Genomic DNA, 19,567 nt, shown 5'->3' with positions numbered 1-19,567 from the left:
ACTCCAGCCTCCTCCAGCATTCCACATGGAGGAAGAGAAATACATAACCCCAGCCCCTACTGGCCTTTCTATCTAACTTGATGGCAGTGTCGGGAGGAGGAGAAGATGAGAAGCACTTGTGAAGTTCACAGCCCAGGGAGCCAGGCTCACTAAAAGACTGAAAGCTAATAATAAAATTATGGAACACTTCCTCTGCTCCTGTGCTTTACCACCACATCAGTCAGGGTCCCTTATACTCACTGAGAATCACAGCTAAAAGATCTGTAAGCTTCAGACCCTACTTAAAAAGGAGCCTCTAGGGAAACCCAAAGACAACAGGCGAGGCTAAAAGGAGGACTCTAGAGGACATTTGATATGGCTTGGATGCTTGTCCCCTCCAAATTTCATGTTGAAATATAATCCTCAGTGTTAGAGGTGGGGCCTTGGTGGGAAGTGTTTGGGTCATGGGGGCGGATCCCTCATTAATGGCTTGGTGCTTTCCTTATGACAATGAGTAAGTTCTCACTCTGAGTTCATGTGAGATCTGGTTAAGAGTGTGGTAGCTGGTCGCAGTGGTTCACGCCTGTAATCCTAGCACTTTGGGCCGAGGAGGGCGGATCACGAGGAGGGCGGATCACGACCAGCCTGAACAACATGGTGAAATCCCGTCTCTACTAAAAATACAAAAATTAGCCAGGCATGGTGGTGCACGCCTCTAATCCCAGCTACTCAGGAGGCTGAGGCAGGAGAATTGCTTGAACCGGGACCCGGGATGCAGAGGTTGCAGTGAGCCGAGATCACGCCTGGGCAGAGTGAGACTCCGTCTCAAACAAAAAAAAAAAAAAAAAAAGAATGTGGCACCCCTACCCAACCCCAACCTTACTCCTGCTGTCACCATGTTATGCACTGGCTCCCCTATTCACCTTCTGCCATAGTTGTAAGCTTCCTGAGGCCCTCACCAGAAAGGGATGCTGGCACTACACTTCTTATATAGCCTGCAGAACCATGAGCCAATTAAACCTCTTTTCTTTATAAATCTTCCTTTACCGGGCCGGTTGCAGTGGCTCACGCCTGTAATCCCAGCACTTTGGCAGGCCAAGGTGGGTAGATCACGAGGTCAGGAGATCAAGACCATCCTGGCTAACATGGTGAAATTCCGTCTCTACTAAAAATACGAAAAATTAGCCGGGGTGGTGGCGGGCGCCTGCAGTCCCAGCTATTCAGGAGGCTGAGGCAGGAGAATCTCTTGAACCCGGGAGGCAGAGGTTGCAGTGAGCCAAGATTGGCCATTGCACTCCAGCCTGGGCTACACAGCAAGACATTGTTTCCAGAAAAAAAAAAAAAAATTTTACTTTACACAATGCAAGAACACATTAATAGTACATTTTAGACACTGACACTGCAGCTATAGCAAACAATAAGCACAGCTTAACTCCTAGCCAGAAAAACATAAAACTACACAGTGAGGGCCTATCTACCTCAGTTCCTTTTACCCAATACACCATACTTGACTTTCAACAAAAAATTACAAGAAATATTGAGAAGCAAAAAGTACAGTCTGAATAGACAAAGCATCAGAACCAGACTCAGATACAGCAGAGATTTTGAAATTATCAGACTAGAAATCTAAAATAACTATAATTAATATGCTAAGGACTCTAATTGAGAAAAAAAGAATGCCATGTGAGAGCAAATGGGTAATGTAAACAGATAGAAACCCTAGGAAACAATAAAAGGAAATACTAGAAGTCAAAAACACTGTAACAGAAATAAAGAATGCTTTTGATGGGCTCATCAAAAGATGTGACATGGACAAAGAACCTGTGAGCCTGAAGATACGCCAGTAGAAAGAAAAAAATCTGAACAGAATGTCCAAGAACTGTGGGCCGATTACTAAAGGTAACATACTTGTAATGGAAATAACAGAAGGGGAAGAAAGAAAGAAATCAACAGAAGAAATACTTGCAGTAATGATGGCTGAGAATTTCCCAAAATGAATGAGAGACACTAAACCTTAGACTGGGAAACTCAGAGAACACCAAACAGCATAAATATAAAAAAAAATAGATCTAGGCATTTTCTAGGTAATCTCCACACCTAGAAATTAACATTACAATGTATTGGTCTCCCTTCTTTTTCTTCTGACCCTCCCCACCCAGAGTCTTTGCTGTCTGGGAAATGTCACAGAATTATTATGCGGATTATACAGCCTAATTAGTTTTCCCTTTAAGAAGTAAAAGTGTATTTATTTTTATTTATTTTATTTTATTAGGGACAGAATCTCACTCTGTTGTCCAGGCTGGGGTATAGTGGTGTGATCACAGCTAACTGTAACCTGGACTCATGCATTCCTCCTGCCTCAGCTTCCCAAGTAGCTAGGAATATAGTTGGATGCCACCACACCTGGCTAGTTTTTATATATTTTTTTGTAGAGACAGAGTCTCACAAAATGTTGCCCAGGCTGGTCTCAAACTCCCAGCCTCAAGCAATCCTCCTGCCTTGGCCTCTCAAAGTGCTGGGATTACAGGCATGAGCCAATATGCCCAGCCTATATTTAAATATAAACAGTAAAAAATAAAATGTTCTATTAGCTTGCACACCTCAATTGGTGTGCAGATTTCTTGAAGGCAGGGATTATGTATTACATAATTCTGAGTTCCCCAGAGCCTCTAGTTCTATTATACTGTACAAGCAAGGAAAATGTATGTTTGTTTAACCGATTGGAAACAAGTATAAAGGCCTGACTACATATATGAGAGCCTGCAGATGAGGACTGGAAACTGGTGAAAAGATGAGCCACCAATGAAATGGATTAAATAGTTTTGAAGTATTATTTGAATATTTAAAAAGCAAAACTAATCTCCTCTATGCTTCCATAGTGTGTGATACGTTTAGGCTTTGTGTCCCCACCCAAATCTCATCTTGATTTTTATCCCCATAATCCCCATGTGTCAAGTGAGAGACCAGGTAGAGGTAATTGAATCATGGGGCAGTTTCCCCATGCTCTTCTCGTGATAGTGAGTTTTATAAGGGGCTCTCTCCCCTTTGCTTGGCACTTCTCTTTCCTGCTGCCTTGTGAAGAAGGCGCCTTGCTTTGCCTTCGCTTTCCACCATGACTGTAAGTTTCCTGAAACCTCCCCAGCCATGCTGAACTGTGAGTCAATTAAACCTCTTTCCTTTATAAATTACCCAGTCTCAGGCAGTTCTTTACAGCAGTGTGGAAACAGACTAATACATTGTGTTAGGCCATTTTAGCATTGCTGTAAAGAAATACCTGAGGCTGGGTAATTTATAAAGAAAAAAGGTTTCATTGGTTCATGGTTCTTCAGGCTGTACAAGTAATCATAGTACCAGTATCTGCCCAGAAAGCTTATAATCATGATGAAGGGTGAAGCAGGTGCAGGCTCATCACAGGGCGAGAGTGGGAACAAGAGAGCAAGGGGAAGGTCTCAGACTCTTTTAAACAACAGAATCTCATATAAACTAACAGCAAGAGCTCACTTTTACCAAGGGGATGGTGCTAAGCTATTCATGAGGGATCTGCCCCCATGATCTAGTCACCTTCAACCAGGCCCCAGCTCCAACTTTGGGAATCACATTTCAAAATGAAATTTGGTGTGGATAAACATCCAAACCATGTCACATAGAATCTTGTACCTATACAAGACATGCAATGATTTGTTTAGAAGTCCATTTTTTCCAGTTAGACTATAAGCTTCTCTAGGACAGGGATCACATCTTTCTTCCTCTTTTAATTGTGAGAGACGCTTCATTCATATTTTGTAAATAAATAACATTTGAGAGATATTTGATCAGAGGGAAGAGAATCTAAAGCCATTCTATAATAATAAAGTTATGTATTTTAAAGAAGTACTATGTTTCAGAGTAATTTTGAAGGAGTTTTCCCTGAAGGAAATGTACTCCCTTGCCCCACAAACCCAATCTTTTTAGGGAGCCTGTATTCCCAGTTATCCAGCTTCTCTCCTGTGATGTTCATATCTCTATTTCTATTTCCATTGGCCTTTCTCTTTTTTTTTCTGACCTAGTTTCTTTCTCATGGGGGAAAATGACAACCAAAACTCTTTTCAATTACCCAACTACACTTTCACCTTCCATTTTGTTCCCTTCCTTCTTTTCACTGCTAACCTTCTCAAATGAGTGATCTGTTCAATATGTTCACATTTATACCCTCACCACACCATCAAGACTAGTTATGTCAACATTAAAGAACTTCTGAAAACTCAAAAGTCACTTCTCAGTTTCTCATCTTCTTTAAGTTCCCAATGTTTTAAAACATTTTCATACAGCAAACGATCCTTTTATGAGGTGAAAAAGCACATGATAATTTATCTGTTTCCTGTAGTTGTTCAGAAGAAAAACAGGTTTCCAGGTTGGGGTACTGCCAAGGAAGATGGCCTGAACCTCTTAGAGTGGAGCTCGGGTTTGGGGTTTGACCCCCTTGACCCTCACCAGACAACATATTGCTGTTCCAGTGCTGACTCAACTTATAAGAGACCCAGCATAAAAAACAAAATGCTGAGTTATTGACATTATCATTGACATTATTATCACATTACTGAGAAGCCAAATACTATTCATGGAAGCCAAAGAATCTGAAGGTTGCTTGGTCACAACAGAATCAGGATAATGAGAGTTATCTACATAATTTGAATTTTTAAATAATACAAAGACCATCATAGCCTGACCTATTTCTTTTCCTCATTTACCTCCACAGAATTGGAATGTGAAATAACTTTTTTTTTTTTTGAGACAGAGTCTTCCTCTGTGGCCCAGGCTGGAGGGCACTGGTGCAATCTCGGCTCACTGCAACCTCCATCTCCCAGGTTCAAGTGATTCTCGTGCCTCAACCTCCCAAGCAGCTGGGATTACAGGTGTGCACCACCATACCTAATTTTTGTATTTCTAGTAGAGACATGGTTTCACCATGCTGGCCAGGCTGGTCTCTAATTCCTGGCCTCAAGTGATCTGCCCACCTCAGCCTCCCAAAGTGCCAGATTACAGGCATGAGCCACCATGCCCGGCCTGCCAATATGTTCTAATTCTGCTCTTTCTGTGCTTCCTGGCTAACCTCTCTTCTTATTTATATCATATTTTAATCAGGTTATAATTAAGGCTTGCTGTCTTGGATCTGTATCTCTACAGTGATCCATTATTTACTTATTGTACAAATTAACTTTCAGCACTTAGTCTTAATTGTAAGTAACTGGAGAATGTCTCACTGTCATCTATATGTCCATCTATGATTTACAAATACGGATTTCTACATATTATGCCATATTTCTTCAAGCAAGACATACCTGGTTAAATCACCTTGATCACCTAAACACATATTTAGCTGAAAAATAAGTCTTTATGATCTTTCTAGACCAGCGATCTGTTGGCTGTTTCATTGTTCAGGATTTCCAAAAGGATATCTCCCAGATCATGAAAGTAGTTCCAAGTTAGGTTCCAAATATTTGAGCAATGGCAAGATTATTGGGACAATAATAGTAGAAAATGACTTTATTATTGGTATGCAATATAAAAATCACAGTCATAAACATGTGTTCTATTGAAGAGAAACTATTGAACTAAGTATGCCTGGCTAACTTCAAGTTTCATTAATATTCATTTACTATTTGTTCACTTACTTGGTCATCAATTAGCACTTGCTGCAAGACAAGTAGTAGTAGAAGCCAAAGGTTTAAGAAACATTTGTTGGAGGATAATTTAAAATTGAGAAATTCAGTTCATAAACTCCTTCCCCATGAATTGGGAAATGACTGCCATTATTTGATTAGAATGAGATGATACCAGTGCTGGAGCATAATTTGAGAATTGCTATATAGGGGGAGTCGCTGAATATTTCTGATGCTATGAACAACAATTTTATTATTTCTCTATTATAAATATAAAATGAGAGTAGAGAAGCAAGATTTTTTTTATAGTATTTGCTTTGTAAAACTTGGAAGAAAGAAATCTCTTGGTTTAGATTTTTAAATCCTGTATGACACCCATTTCTAGAGAGAAACCAGTAGATTTTTAAAAGTCCTTAACAATATTGTTCCAAATAAATGTATTTGTAATATGAAAAATATGACCAAAAATGACTAGAATGTGGTTGAGTAGCATAGTTTGTGCTTCATCATTGCTTGCTAGTTGGAGGAGTCACAAATTCTGTAGATGCTCTAGTGCAAGTTGTTCTCAAACATTAACTTACATCAAAATCACCTGGACAACTTGTTAAGTTAGATTGCTGAACTCCGCCCCCCAGAGTATCTGATTCTGCAGGTTTGGGGCGGGGCCCAAATATTCATTTCTAACGAGAAGCAGATGCTGCAAGTACACTTTTAGAGCCACTGCTGTATGCTCTGGGCTAGCTGCAATTTAACAAGCCTCTGGTTATCTCTGTCCTATTTCTCATAGTGTGGCAACAAAACTTTATCACCTCATACGGGATTTACCCTGTCATCCTCACTTTTTCAGCAAAATAGTTGCTTTCATACATTACTGAAAAAACTGGGCTCATTAGGTATGGTCTGCTTCAAGTTCTCATTTCTTTTTTCCAGTCTGCCTCTTTTCTAATTTAAGACTCATCCCACTTTCTGGGCTCTTTTCTAGGGTCTAATTCTATCTTTGCATCACAGTGATTTTGTCATTAGCCTTCGTCTATCCCAAGTGTTCAAACCTTCCCTCCTTACCAGCTTCTTCTCGAAAGCCTGTAAATAACCTCAAGTCTTTTGATCTTGAACATCTATATCATGGCCCTGAATATTTCTCCAGCTACTCTTTCTCTTTCACAGGCAAATTCTTGGGAAGAATAAGGAACTTATAGGACTTTCCAAGTCACTATAACCAAGCTTCTATTCCTACCACTCTATTGAAGCTGTTTTGCCAACAGTTACCTTCAACTGGCTAAGTCCAATTAATCCTGATTCTTGTTTTAGCATCATTAATGTGCCTCTTTGAAACTCTGCTCTCCTGGTTTCTGTGACACCACTAAGCACCCTCTCAATGTTCCTTGTTGACTCTTCCTCTCCTCCTCCCATTGACTGTGTTTAAGGTAACTGTATAAAATCCCAGTGGCTATAACCAGTAGCACAACTGGAATATTCAGGCAGAATGGTGCGGATAGAAGCTAGAATACAGTCTGGAGATCAGGAGAGTATGTGGACATTTAAATCTGGGAACTAGAAGCATTGAATGTGGATATTTAGGATTTGATGTTTGACTCACTTCTTACTGTTTTATGCACTGTCTCGGGCATTTCATTGTCTCCTTTGGCTTCCACTGTGCCCACATAGATTCTTGCGAGAATGTTTCTAGGCCGAATCTAGGAACAGGGCTGTGTGTCGCATGTGAGTTATGTGTGTGGAATGATGAGTGCTGTGTGCTTCTGGTTCCTAAACCCAAATGTGCAGCCACTCTCTTGAACTACATAATTTATTCTAGCTTCTATCTTGACTATTTTGCCTGAATATTCCAGTTTGCTACTTGTCATAGCCACTGAGATTTTGTACAGTCACCTCAAACATATGTCCAAAACTGCCATTTTAGTATTCCTTGTCTTGATAAATGGTACTACCATCCACTCAGTAAGTCAAGAAACCTTGGAATGATACTTGAGGTCCTTCTTTGCCTTACTTCTATCCTCATGTCTTACAAGTACCCAAGTTATATAAAATTCTACTTCTTTAGCATTTCTCCTGCCATCTTCTATTGTTTCCTACTCCATTGACTTAACTCTAGCCCGTATCACCTCTTCCTGAACTGTTAGCTCCTTCCAGTTTTTCACCCTTCCAACCTGTCTTACACATTACTGTCAACTAAAAAGCAAATTTAACTATGTCATTGCATTAAAAACAATTATTCCAAGGCTCACCATCTTTTATTAGATAAAGCCCAAACTTAATGCCCAAGACTTTATTTGATCTGGCTCCTGTCAAATTTCTAGCTTTCCTTCTCATACCCTATGATCTCATCATGCTGGACAACTGGCAGTTTCCTCCAACACACTGACTTTGCTAATACGGCTCCCTCTGCCTAAATTATCCTTCCTCATTTTGTTAAAACATCATTTACTCTTCAAGGCTGAGTGATGCGTCATCTTCTCAACAGTAACGACAATAATGACAGAAAGAAACCCAACATTTATTAAGAGCTTATCATGTGCAAGGCACTTTGCATACATTTCCATGTAATCCTCATCACAAGACCTTGAAGACAACTGAGGTTCAGAGAAGTTATCTTCCTTGACATCTTTCTCTGCTCCAGTCAACACTTAGTGGCCTCAAATGACTACTCCCTAATTGTGTCTCTGCTACAATCTATACATATGGAGGTAAGATAATTCATAGCAGAGCAGATAGTTTTGAAGGAAATGATCTCCAATTTCTTTGAGAAAATGCACTAATAGGACGGGCGCGGTGGCTCATGCTTGTAATCCCAGCACTTTGGGAGGCCGAGGTGGGCAGATCACCTGAGGTCGGCAGTTTGAGACCAGCCTGACCAATATGGAGAAAACCCATCTCTACTAAAAATACAAAATTAGCCAGGCGTGGTGGCATATGCCTATAATCCCAGCTACTAGGGAGGCTGAGGCAGGAGAATCGCTTGAACCTGGGAGGCGGAGGTTGCAGTGAGCCGAGATTGTTCCACTGCACTCCAGCCTGGGCAAAAAGAGTGAAACTCGGTCTCAAAAAAAAAGAAAAAAAAAATGCACTAATAAGCTGCTGGGTGGCCAGTAAGCCCTCAAAGACTGCAGCCTGCTGGAATCTAAGAAAAGAAAAAACTACTTAATATTAAAAACAAATAAGAATTTGTGGGTGAGGAAGAGCAGAGGACTGAGTAGAAAGAAGAAAAAGGGGCACTGTGGAGAAGCACAACATTGTGGCAGGAGTGCTTTTTCACCAAGGCCGGAGTGCAGTGCTGTGATCTTCGCTCAACACAACCTCCGCCTCGCAGCTTCAAGAGATTCTCCTGCCTCAGTCTACTGAGTAGCTGGGATTACAGGCATGCACCACCACGCGCAGCTGATTTCTGTATTTTTAGTGGAGACGGGGTTTCACCATATTGACTAGGCTGGTCTTGAACTCCTGACCTCAAGTGATCCACCCACCTTGGCCTCCCAAAGTGCTGGGATTATAGGTTTGAGCCACCACACCTGGCCTGCTTTTAAGAATAGAAATTTACAGTACTTTTAAGTTGTGTTTCTGTGATGTTGTGATGTTAACTCCCTTTCATCATTTCACAACCTTAGTAAATCTGCTGTGCCCACACAGAGCTTTGTGAAAATGCTTTTGGGTGAAACCTAGGAACAGGGATAAGTTCCACATCTGAGTGGATGTTTGTGGAATAAGGACAGATGGCAGCTCATCCATGAACCTCACTAGTTTACCGTAAGGGGAAGTTCAGAGCCAAAGCAGTTCAGTGAGAATATTAGCTCCCGAGAAATAAGAAAAAAACTTGGGTTGGGCATTGGACTTGCAAATGAGGTGGAATGGAGGTTCAAACCAATCCTAACCGAGAGGTTAAAACCCAGGGAGATCTCAGCTGACACCCAGGTTACATATTATCATAGTACCTTTGCTCTTCCTTGTTTATATACCTTTGTCTCTCCTAAATTCACCAGTAAGAAGTCTTTTTGAGAGCAGAGACTCTGTTATTCATCTTATATTCCCAATGTCTAACAATGACAAATAGTGTACTTACTACGTCCTCAGTAAATGTTTATTAAAAGAATAATTGTCACATTTACATAAGTTTACTGAATTAAGAAAAAATAGGCTGGGCATAGTGGCTCATGCCTGTAGTCCAAGCAGTTTGGATGCTGAGGCAGGAAGATGACATGAGGCCAGGAGTTTGAGATCAGCTTGGGCAACATAGTGAGACCCCATCTCCATAAAATTTTTTAAAAAATTAACAGGGTATGGTGGTGTGCATCTGTAGCATCAGGTGGGAGGATTGCTTGAGCCCCGAAGTTTGAAGTTACAGTGAGCTATGATTGTGCCACTGCACTCCAGTCTGGGAGATAGAGTGAGACCCGGTCTTTAAAAAAAAAAAAAAAAAAAAGACACCCTAATGTCTAATACTTGAGATAAGATTTTGTGTTTAATAGTACTATGTCTAACACATTAAAAATATAAACATTATAAAATTACTCAATAACTAATTATAATAAAAACTAGAAAACTGGCCAGGCACAGTGGCTCACACCTGTAATCCCAGCACTTTGGGAGGCCAAGGTGGGAGGATCACTTGAGGCCAGGAGTTCAAGACCAGCCTTGCCAACATAACAATATGCTGTCTCTACAAAAAATACAAAAATTAGCCAGGCGTGGTGGTGCATGCCTGTAGTCCCAGCTACTCAGGAGGCTAAGACATAAGAATAGCTTGAACACTGGAGGTAGAGGTTGCAGTGAGCTGAGATCATGCCACTGCACTCAGCCCGGGCAATGGAGCGAAACTCTGTCTAAAAAACAAACAAACAAACAAACAAACAAAACCCAACCACCCCCCCCACCCCTGGAAAACAATAACTACAAATTATTAAATATTTTCAATGTGTCAGGAACTTCCCATTTAAATCTGATATCAACCTTCCTGCATTAGGTATTCCTATCCTTATTTTACAGTGGAGGACACTTATTTTCAGTTGAATAACTTGCCCAGCATTATGGCTAAAGTGACACCAAAGCCTTTATTTTTTACACTATACCTGACTGAGTTAAAGAAATGGTTTTAAACATATTCTGGAAAGAGGAAAATACAGCTTATGCTGCATCTGTAAAAAGCCAAAAATAAAAACAAAGTAACCTGGTGAAACCTGTTGGTACAGTTCCCTGATTACTATTTAACAAATGATCTGAGCATTACTTAGTCAAAATAGGTTTGTTACATCCACCTTCAGAATGTGAAGTAGGAATAACAGGTTGCCTTAGCCACACTGTAGTTTATTTTATATGACACCAAATAACTTTTGGTCCTGTTTCCACATGGAATAGAAAAAGAAGGCAGTTATTTGAATAATTTACTGAAATAGATTCAGTTTCAATGAAAATACTTTGGAGAACTGGATGTTTCTGTATACTCGTCTTAACTTTATTCTCTACTTTCACGGATTGATAGACCAAAAAATATTTTTCTTTTTCTTTTTTTTTAAACAAGGGGATGTTTAGCTTTTCTCAAACTTTCTTAAAGGTATTCCTTGACATATATTAGATAGGTCTAAATGGAACTTTATTACATGAGCAAGATTAGAAATTAATTTAATTATTATAAAATGTTACAAATTCAAACTTCTCATTTCCTTAAGAACTTATTTATTTATTTACTGAGACAGGGTCTCGCTTTGTTGTCCAGGCTGGAGTGCGGTGGCGCTATCTTGGCTCACTGCAACCTCTGCCTCCTGGGTTCAAGCGATTCTCCTGCCTCAGCCTCTCAAGTAGCTGGTAGCTGGGATTACAGTCATGTGCCACCCCACCTGGCTAATTTTTTGTGTGTTTTTTTTGTAGAGACGAGGTTTCGTTATGTTGGCCAGGCTGGTCTTGAACCGGCCTCAAATGATCCACCTGCCTTGGCCTCCCAAAGTGCTGGAATTATAGGTGTGAGTCACCGTGCCCGGCCCAGAACTTATTTATTTTTGATGGCAAAACATTAAAGATAATACAAACATCATGCTTAATTATGTACTTATTCCCCAAACTGCATTCCTGATCTCTTGCACCTACCCAGCATATTCCAACCCCAATCTTCCCCATCTCAGCTAATGTAGGCAAATCAATTTTTCCAGTTGCTCTGAACAAAATTGTTCATCCTTCATTCCTCTCTTTCTCTAGAACCCTAAATCCAATGTGTCAACAAATCATATTGGTTTTCAAAATATACCCAGAACCCAACCATGTCTTAAGCCCTCTACTGTAACAACCCTAGTACAAGCTACCATCGTCTTTTGCCTGGGTTACTGCAATAGGACCTGTCACTCTACAGACTATTTTCAACCTGGCAGCCAAGGTAACCAATTTAAAGCCTAAATCTTACAATGTCAATCTTCTGCCAATAGCCTCTCAGTGTCAGGCACACAAGGCCTTTCACCATCTGGCCTAGTGCTTCTCTAACCTCATATCACATGATTTTCTTTCTGGGTTACTCTTCTTTAGCTACAGTGGCCTCCTGGCAGTTGCTTCAACTTACCAGTCCTGTCCCCACCCTAGGGTTTGCACAAGTTGTTCTCATAGTCTGGAATGCTCTTTCTTTAGATATGTGCAGGTATCTCCTTCACTTTCAAGTCATTCTTCAAATACTACTTTCTCAGTGAGGCCTGCTTCAACTGCCCAATTTAAAAATGACATCTTCCCCATTTCTCCTGTGCTTGGTCTCCTTCCACATCCCTTCCTGTATAAACTTTTCTGATAACACTCATGACCTTCTAACATACTATATAATTTAGGTATTTATTTTAGGCATTTATTTTTATTGTCTAACTCCTGCATGTGAGTTTGATGATGGCATATGTTTTTGTCTGTTTTGTTCACTGCTCTATCTGCAGCTTCGAGAATAGTGTCAGGTACATGGTAGGCCTACAACAATCTGTTGAAATGTAAAAGTTGTTTGATTCCAGTACAAGAGTATTACATATTGGATTCCACGCGAACGAGAACAACTAAGTTTTCATGTGCCTGAAGAGCTCAAAGGCTCTTTGAAACTCTGGTATTCCATGGTTCCCTTACCATTCTGACTCTCAAAAACATAATCATTTTTTCAGCAGCCAAGCACTAATTTTAAAAGACTCTGGACTGTGAAATCTACAATGATAGGTCCCTAAGAGGATGATCATGATTACAATTCTACAAGCTACCTGGTACTGTAAAATTTTTTAACATTTCTTTTCTAATCATTGTACTGCTTTTCCTTATGAATGCAATTGGAAGGTAGGGGAAGCCAATTTGATTACACATTAATAATTTTGTGACACCCCAACCCCCTGCAGTGCATCAGCATATTTGATACATCTTTTCATGTTGGTTTTTCTTTTGAAATGTGTAACATCAGGCAGGGCATGGCAGCTCACTCCTGTAATCCCAGCACTTTGGGAGGCTGAGGCAGGAGGATCTCTTGAGCCTAGGAGTTTGAAACCAGCCTGGGCAACCTAGGGAGATCCCCATCTATACACAAAATTTAAAAATTAGCTGAGTGTAGTGGCACATGCCTGTAGTCCCAGCTACTGAGGAGGCTGAGGTGGAAGGATTGCTTGAGCTCAGAAGGTTGATGCTACAGTAAGCTATGACTGCATGACTTCACTCCAGCCTGGGCAACAGAGAGGGAAACCCTGTCTCAAAAGAAAAAAAAAAAGAAAAGCCCTGAATACTTTTGTAATTTTTGTAGCACAAATGCTGAAATTATTCTGCACAACTTTAGGATCCATCCTTTAGCTATTCCCATTTTGAAGGAACATAGAATCTTAGGGCTGTAAGGTTTTAGTTCATTTGGTTCTATCATCTCATTCCACAGATACAAAAACTGGGGTGCAATGATGTTAAGTGACTTGCTCAGGTACTACCGGGCTGAGTAATCTTTTTGGTCAGAACAACTTGCTCTAAACATAAAACAAGATACTTTTGAGAATGCAATTGGAAAACAGTTCTCAACGTCAGAAAACAAATATAGCAACAATTGCAATATACGGTTCTAAACAATATGCAATCTACCCAGTTTATTTCCATGGTGACAACTTAAGCATTAAAAATAGAAGGCAAATATAGCAAAGGATGAAATAATTGATAAATAGAAAATAAAAAGTCCCCACAAACATCCTAGCAAGTAAGGGTTATGAATCTCAAACAACAAAGAATTTCCAAGTCACCTGAACCTTCACTGTAGCATCCACATGAGAAGAAACCACTCCTGGCCAGGTGCGGTGGCTGACGCCTGTAATCCCAGCACTTTGGGAGGCCGAGGCAGGCAGATCACAAGGTCAGGAGTTTGAGACCAGCCTGACCAACATGGTGAAACCCCGTCTCTATTAAAAATACAAAAATTACCTGGGCGTGGTGGCACACGCCTGTAATCCCAGCTACTCAAGAGGCTGAGGCAGGAGAATCGCTTGAATTGGGGAGGAGGAGGTTGCAGTGAGCCGAGATCGGGCCACTGCACTCCAGCCTGGGTGACAGAGCGAGACTCTGTCTCAAAAAATAATAATAAAAAGAAACCACTTCCATGGAATCAGAGAGATGGTTCCATATTAGCCATGACTTCTGCTGCTCTTTTGAGAATGTGGGCTTACTACCTAATCATTTTAAGATGCCCATGGGCACTTTTACTTAGATACATGCACTTTCTCTTTGCACTAGTGAGTCTACGTGAATGTTACATGCCAGAGGAACGTTAAAGTCTACGCTAACAATGCTTCATTTTTCTTTAACAATTTTGTCCAGGTCATGGAGACATTTTTGTGGAGTGATAAATTAACTTGGTCTCCTGATGTGTTTTCCCCACATGCCTTGGAAAATCACTTGTTTTTCTGAGAGGTGGTAGTCATCAAAGCCTTAACTTCAGCAACAGCTTCGCTGTTTTAGCTTTGTTATAATTAAGATACCCTAGTACCATTGATAGTTTAGGATATTTGATATGAATGTAATGCAAAAATATTTTTGGCCTTTTGTATATAGCAATGGTCTCAAACTATGAGCAAAATTATGGCTAAATGAGATTTTCAAAAATGGATTTTAAGAAATTCCAGGAGGTAGGAACCTGGTTAACTCATGTGACTTTAAAACTCAGATCTCTGCCAACAGCCCAATTCAGTTTCCTAAGAATAAATTTTTAAACTTCCTGTATCAATGCCTTAATTCAGTTTCCCTTCTCCATGTGTCACTCTCATTAACTTTTGTTGTGCGTGATTTTTTTTTTTCTTTTTTTGACGGAGTCTAGTTCTGTTGCCAGGCTGGAGAGCAGTGGCGTGATCTCGGCTCCCTGCAACCTCCGCCTCCCAGGTTCAAGCGATTCTCCTGCCTCAGCCTCCCGAGTAGCTGGGACTACAGGCACGTGCCACCACGCCCGGATACTTTTTTGTATTTTTAGTAGAGACGGGGTTTCACCATGTTGGCCAGGATGGTTTCGATCTCCTGACCTTGTGATCCGCCCGTCTCGGCCTCCCAAAGTGCTGGGATTACAGGCGTGAGCCACCGCGCCTGGCCTGTGTGTGATTTTATGCAGGCTGGACACCAGTATCCTAGAATAAGATGATCTGGATTCTATCCTGATAAACTGGATCAAACAGGTACTCACCTGATGCAGGTGAAACTCCAGTGCAGGAACTTCTACGATAACATTAACTGAACATAATTTTAATTGAAATGATCTACTTTTATGTTTCTTTAGATGTGAACATTGATTTTTCTCTTAATCTTCTGTTAACTAATTTCTTGGTAATGTACTCAAAACAGCTTTCAACCAGTCTTCCCATGTAAGAAGTTATCACCATACTCACTCTGTTACTTTCCCTTATACTGCACACTTTGCTCAGCAATGAATTGATCCCTGATTTACACATCAAGCTGAGCTCTCACATCCTAAATATATCTATTCTTTTGGAATTTTAGGTATCTGGCAAATATTGAAGCGTTGGGGAGATTAAAGAGAAGCAAACACAACACTAGCAGACTCAACTACAATCCACAGAGGAAATAACCAAATAAGTTGCTATTTTAAACAATTTAAGCAAATGGAAGGGATTTCAGAACTCACAGTATCTATAGGCAAGAAAATAACTGAAGCAGTGATGCTTAAAAAGACTTGGTGAGGGTTAATACTTGAATCCTTATAAAATACAGTATTTTATAGTATTTGACAACACAGGTGTGAAGGTGAGCATGGATAACCAGTTTTCTTCTCTAAGCAGCCAATAAGAATGTTAAAATATAAATAAGACTTCATATAATATAAAGAGTGAAAGACTGAAAGCATTGCCTTACGACTACTGTATTATTTAAAGAACTACATCTATATCAATCAAATGTGGCAGGACAGGATGTACAGTGCAATACTGGGGGTGCAAGATTTTAAAATGAGGAACAGGCCAAAATCTAAACACAGAATCGTCCAAAAAAAAAAAAAAAAGCCTTCAAGTAGAAAAAGTTTTCAATAACAAAACATGGTAGTTAAACGCCTGCGTCTAGTAACATGAGTTGGGGAAAAAACATTAATAGCAGATTAATGAAACAGATTCTGTGCGAGGTCAGGGTAGGGAGTGATGGTGCGCGGAAGCGGCGGAAGAGCTGGTTTCGCCGTCCCAGAAAGGGTTCCACGTCCGCACGCCCGTACTGCGGCCCTGCGGGGAGCGTTCAGACTCCTCCGTTTCCCTTCACCATTGTAAACGCGCAATCCCATTGAGATCCCGTTCACTCCAATTCCTGGAAAGAAGCTTAGAACGGTGAATCTCTTCCTCGGAGTTGAAAATCAACTTCCAGTGCCGGTCACCCAATCCTCCAAAAATCCTAGCCCTCTCGGGCCCAATTCCTAAAGAATTCAAGCCTGTACACCCTGACCGATCTCAGCTCGTCCCCACTCCGCTCCCAGCGGCCCCAGCTCTAAACGCCGCCGCGTGGCTCAGCGCTGCCCACGCCCGGCCCTGAAGGCCGCGCACAACGCCCCGCCCCCGGCGAGCGTGGCGGAAGTAGCTCGCTCGGGCTGGGAGACCGCGCGCCACCTGGCCGAGCGCGCATGCGCCTGCACTGCCAGTGCTGGGGGCGTCCGTATCGCTTACTCCTCAGTCTCCGCAACCCCCGCCCCACCGAGAGTCGGGATCACGCCATCTTGCACCCCCCCCATCGCCCCGTCACCCAGCCGAGTCACCTTTTCCCTTTCTACACTCCACACTCTCTGTCCCCCATCCCGCCCCTTTCCAAGCGTGTCCCGGGCCGCAGCAGCAGAAACCGCACCATCTCCACCCCTACATTCTCCTCGCGGGAAGCGCAGCAGTGCCTCCAAGGGTTCTTAAAGCAGAGGTTGTAGGGCTTGCGGGGGGCTTGCGGGGGGCGGTGCGGGGATTCGGGCGGGGGAGACGTCAGAGAGCCGGGAGGGACGCAGAGCGGAGATCCCAGCGTCGCTGGGCCCCCGCGCCGGCCACGCCCTGGCCCCGGCTCGAGGGCGGCTGCCTGGGTCTTCGTCGTCTACGCCGGAGTGTTGAAGGGAGGGCGGCTGTGGGAGGCGCTGACCGGGCGCAGCGCCCTGGTTCCGCTGCCGAGCGTGGAGTTGCCTCTCGACTCCTCCCTGTTGGCGGGTGGGCGTGGGGTGGGGGGGGCTGGGCTGTGCTAAGAAGCGGGGTGCGCGGGTCGTCTAGGTAGTGTGGGGGCTGCCGGAGGAATCATTAAAGAGGGAAATTGTTGCTTTATAGCACGGCGAGAGAAGAGTTAGGTAGTTAGTGGGAGTGTAGCATCCAGAAAGAGGAAAAGATCCGCTGTGTTCTCTGTGGGGTGAGCTCACGTCTGTGACCCCTGGGGAAATTTTTTAGCTTCTCTTTGCCTTGTTTTGGTCTGTAAAATGGCGATCTTATAGCCTATTTCAGAATTATGTGAGAAAATACACGTTAGACGCTTAGAACAGCGCCAGGTGCTGCTCAGTACATGTTAGCTCTGCTTTTGCTCTCCACGTTTTAGGAGTTCAGAATGACTGTGACCTTATCTTCTCCGAGAATCAGGACACTTGGTCTCACACGTGAGAGTGAAGTTATGAAGACAGTGAGATGTAATATTTGACACTCAGACGATCCTGGACGTAGTACACGTGGATAAATTAGCATTTCTCCATGAGGCTAATAGAAATGTTAAGTTATTTCGGTAGAAAGAAATGTGTGTGTATATATATGTATATACATATGTGTGTATATAAGTATATGTATGTGTATATATGTATGTATGTATGTATGTGTTTGGAAGGAGAGAACCTGGGGTCTTAGTATATGTGAAGGGCAGACTCTGGAAGAGGAATTAAATTCGCCCTGCAAAGATTTACTTGAAGGACAAAACTTGGGGAATTTCTGGTGAATGTTTCAAAGAGGCTGAATTTGCCTATGAGAAACAGTTCGTGATAGTACTTTGCAAGAATGGAATGCTCTTCATTGTGCTATTGAAAGTTTCTTATCTCAGGATATTCGGGACATTGGAGCGAAGTGTGCCTAAGTCTAGGGCTGCACTTTTCACTAGCAGTTTCTGCCTTGATGGAGATGTTCCATAATCTGTGCCTTTAGGCACTAGTGGTAGCCTAGGCACAGTGGCTCTTCAGCACTTGAAATGTGATGAGTGTCACTGAGGAACTTAATTTTTAATTTTATTCATAAATTAATAAATTGATTTACGTTGAAATACCCACATGTGGCTAGTGGTGGCTACTGCATTGGACAGCACAGGGCTACAATTTAGATTTTGAGAGTCCTTCCGAGTCTTGATATGGTTGAGTTTTAAATCAGAGAAGCCAGCTCTTTGGAACATTTATTGCCATAGGGAATTGTAATTATATTCAAATAATGCCTTTCATTCAAATACTGCAGTTCAGACCATGGGTCTGTTAGTAATTATTTACATCTTGACAAATTAAAGCAAAACGTTGTCTCCTAGGTTGTACAGCTAATGCCAGATTCAGAGAGCTATGACAGTATTAACTGGAGTTTTCTTTAAACATTATTGTACTATTTTGTGATTGTCGGTTTCTGCTATCTTTTACCACTTTGGTTGGTTTTTCAGTGAGAAGTTTCCAGCTCTTTTTATTCAAGTTTTTTTTCTTTTTTAACCTTTTGTGTAATAAAGCGATTTGAAAAATTGTAACTCTTGAGCATTAGGACATTTTAGAACTAGTTTTATGGTTATCCAAATCTTTTGGAGAGATAAGTGAAATTAGGTAATAGATGTTTCACAAAATTACTTTACTTGAAATATGTGCATCTGTTTTTTTTTTTTAAAGCAAGTGTATATAAAGTCAAATTTGAAAATAAAACTAAAAGAACAAATAAAAAACCTTTATAGGTAGCGGTAGCACCCTTAACCTTGGCCTGATGTCTGTAAAATGGTGCCCTTGGGCCAGGCACGTTGGCTCATGCTTGTAATCCCAGCACTTTGGGAGGCTGAGGCCAGAGGATCTCTTGAACCTAGGAGTTCAAGGCTGCAGTGAATCATGGTCAGGCCAGGCTTCCAGCCTGGGCTGCAGAGGGAGACCTTGTCTCTTAAAAAAAAAAAAAAAAAAAAAAAAAAAAGATGCTCTTGGTCTTAAGGCTGAAGATAATTGTTAGATCTGGAACAATAACTTAAAGCTCACGTGTTAAATCAGATGGAGAGAATAGCTCATAATATACAAATCAGAATGGGGTGCTTTTATGGGTGACTATGGTATCTTAATTTTTCTGAGACAGTCGTAGTATAAAGCCTGATTGTTCCAGCACAATTATTTTATTTAATAGAACCCCTTTCACTATCAAAAATGTTCGAATTGGGACCACATCATAATGTCACCCTACTGTTAGCCTTGTTGGGACTTGTAATATATAGTTTTAGGATGATTAACCACATTGCAATATCAGAAATACCTAATTATTATTTTT

The 19,567-nt window shown here is 41.5% G+C and overlaps 2 protein-coding genes across 8 annotated transcripts in view; one reads left to right on the top strand and one right to left on the bottom strand.

Annotated features, from left to right (window-relative positions):
• Positions 1-19,567, bottom strand: part of RUNX2 (RUNX family transcription factor 2) — a 344,752-nt gene that overhangs the window by 275,463 nt on the left and 49,722 nt on the right. The window lies entirely within an intron of this gene.
• Positions 16,660-19,567, top strand: part of SUPT3H (SPT3 homolog, SAGA and STAGA complex component) — a 557,715-nt gene continuing 554,807 nt past the window's right edge. Inside the window, exon 1 of one of the 2 annotated variants that reach the window (XM_019030076.3) lies at positions 16,660-16,982. The gene's annotated coding sequence lies outside the window, so the exon portion shown is untranslated. The remainder of the gene's footprint in view (positions 16,983-19,567) is intronic. The other variant, XM_063707642.1, reaches the window with a different exon arrangement.

Source organism: Gorilla gorilla, chromosome 5 (genome assembly GCF_029281585.2).
Source record: "Gorilla gorilla gorilla isolate KB3781 chromosome 5, NHGRI_mGorGor1-v2.1_pri, whole genome shotgun sequence".
Taxonomy (NCBI): domain Eukaryota; kingdom Metazoa; phylum Chordata; class Mammalia; order Primates; family Hominidae; genus Gorilla; species Gorilla gorilla.
The sequence above is the reverse complement of the archived record's forward strand: the minus strand, read 5'-3'. Positions and strand labels throughout refer to the sequence as shown.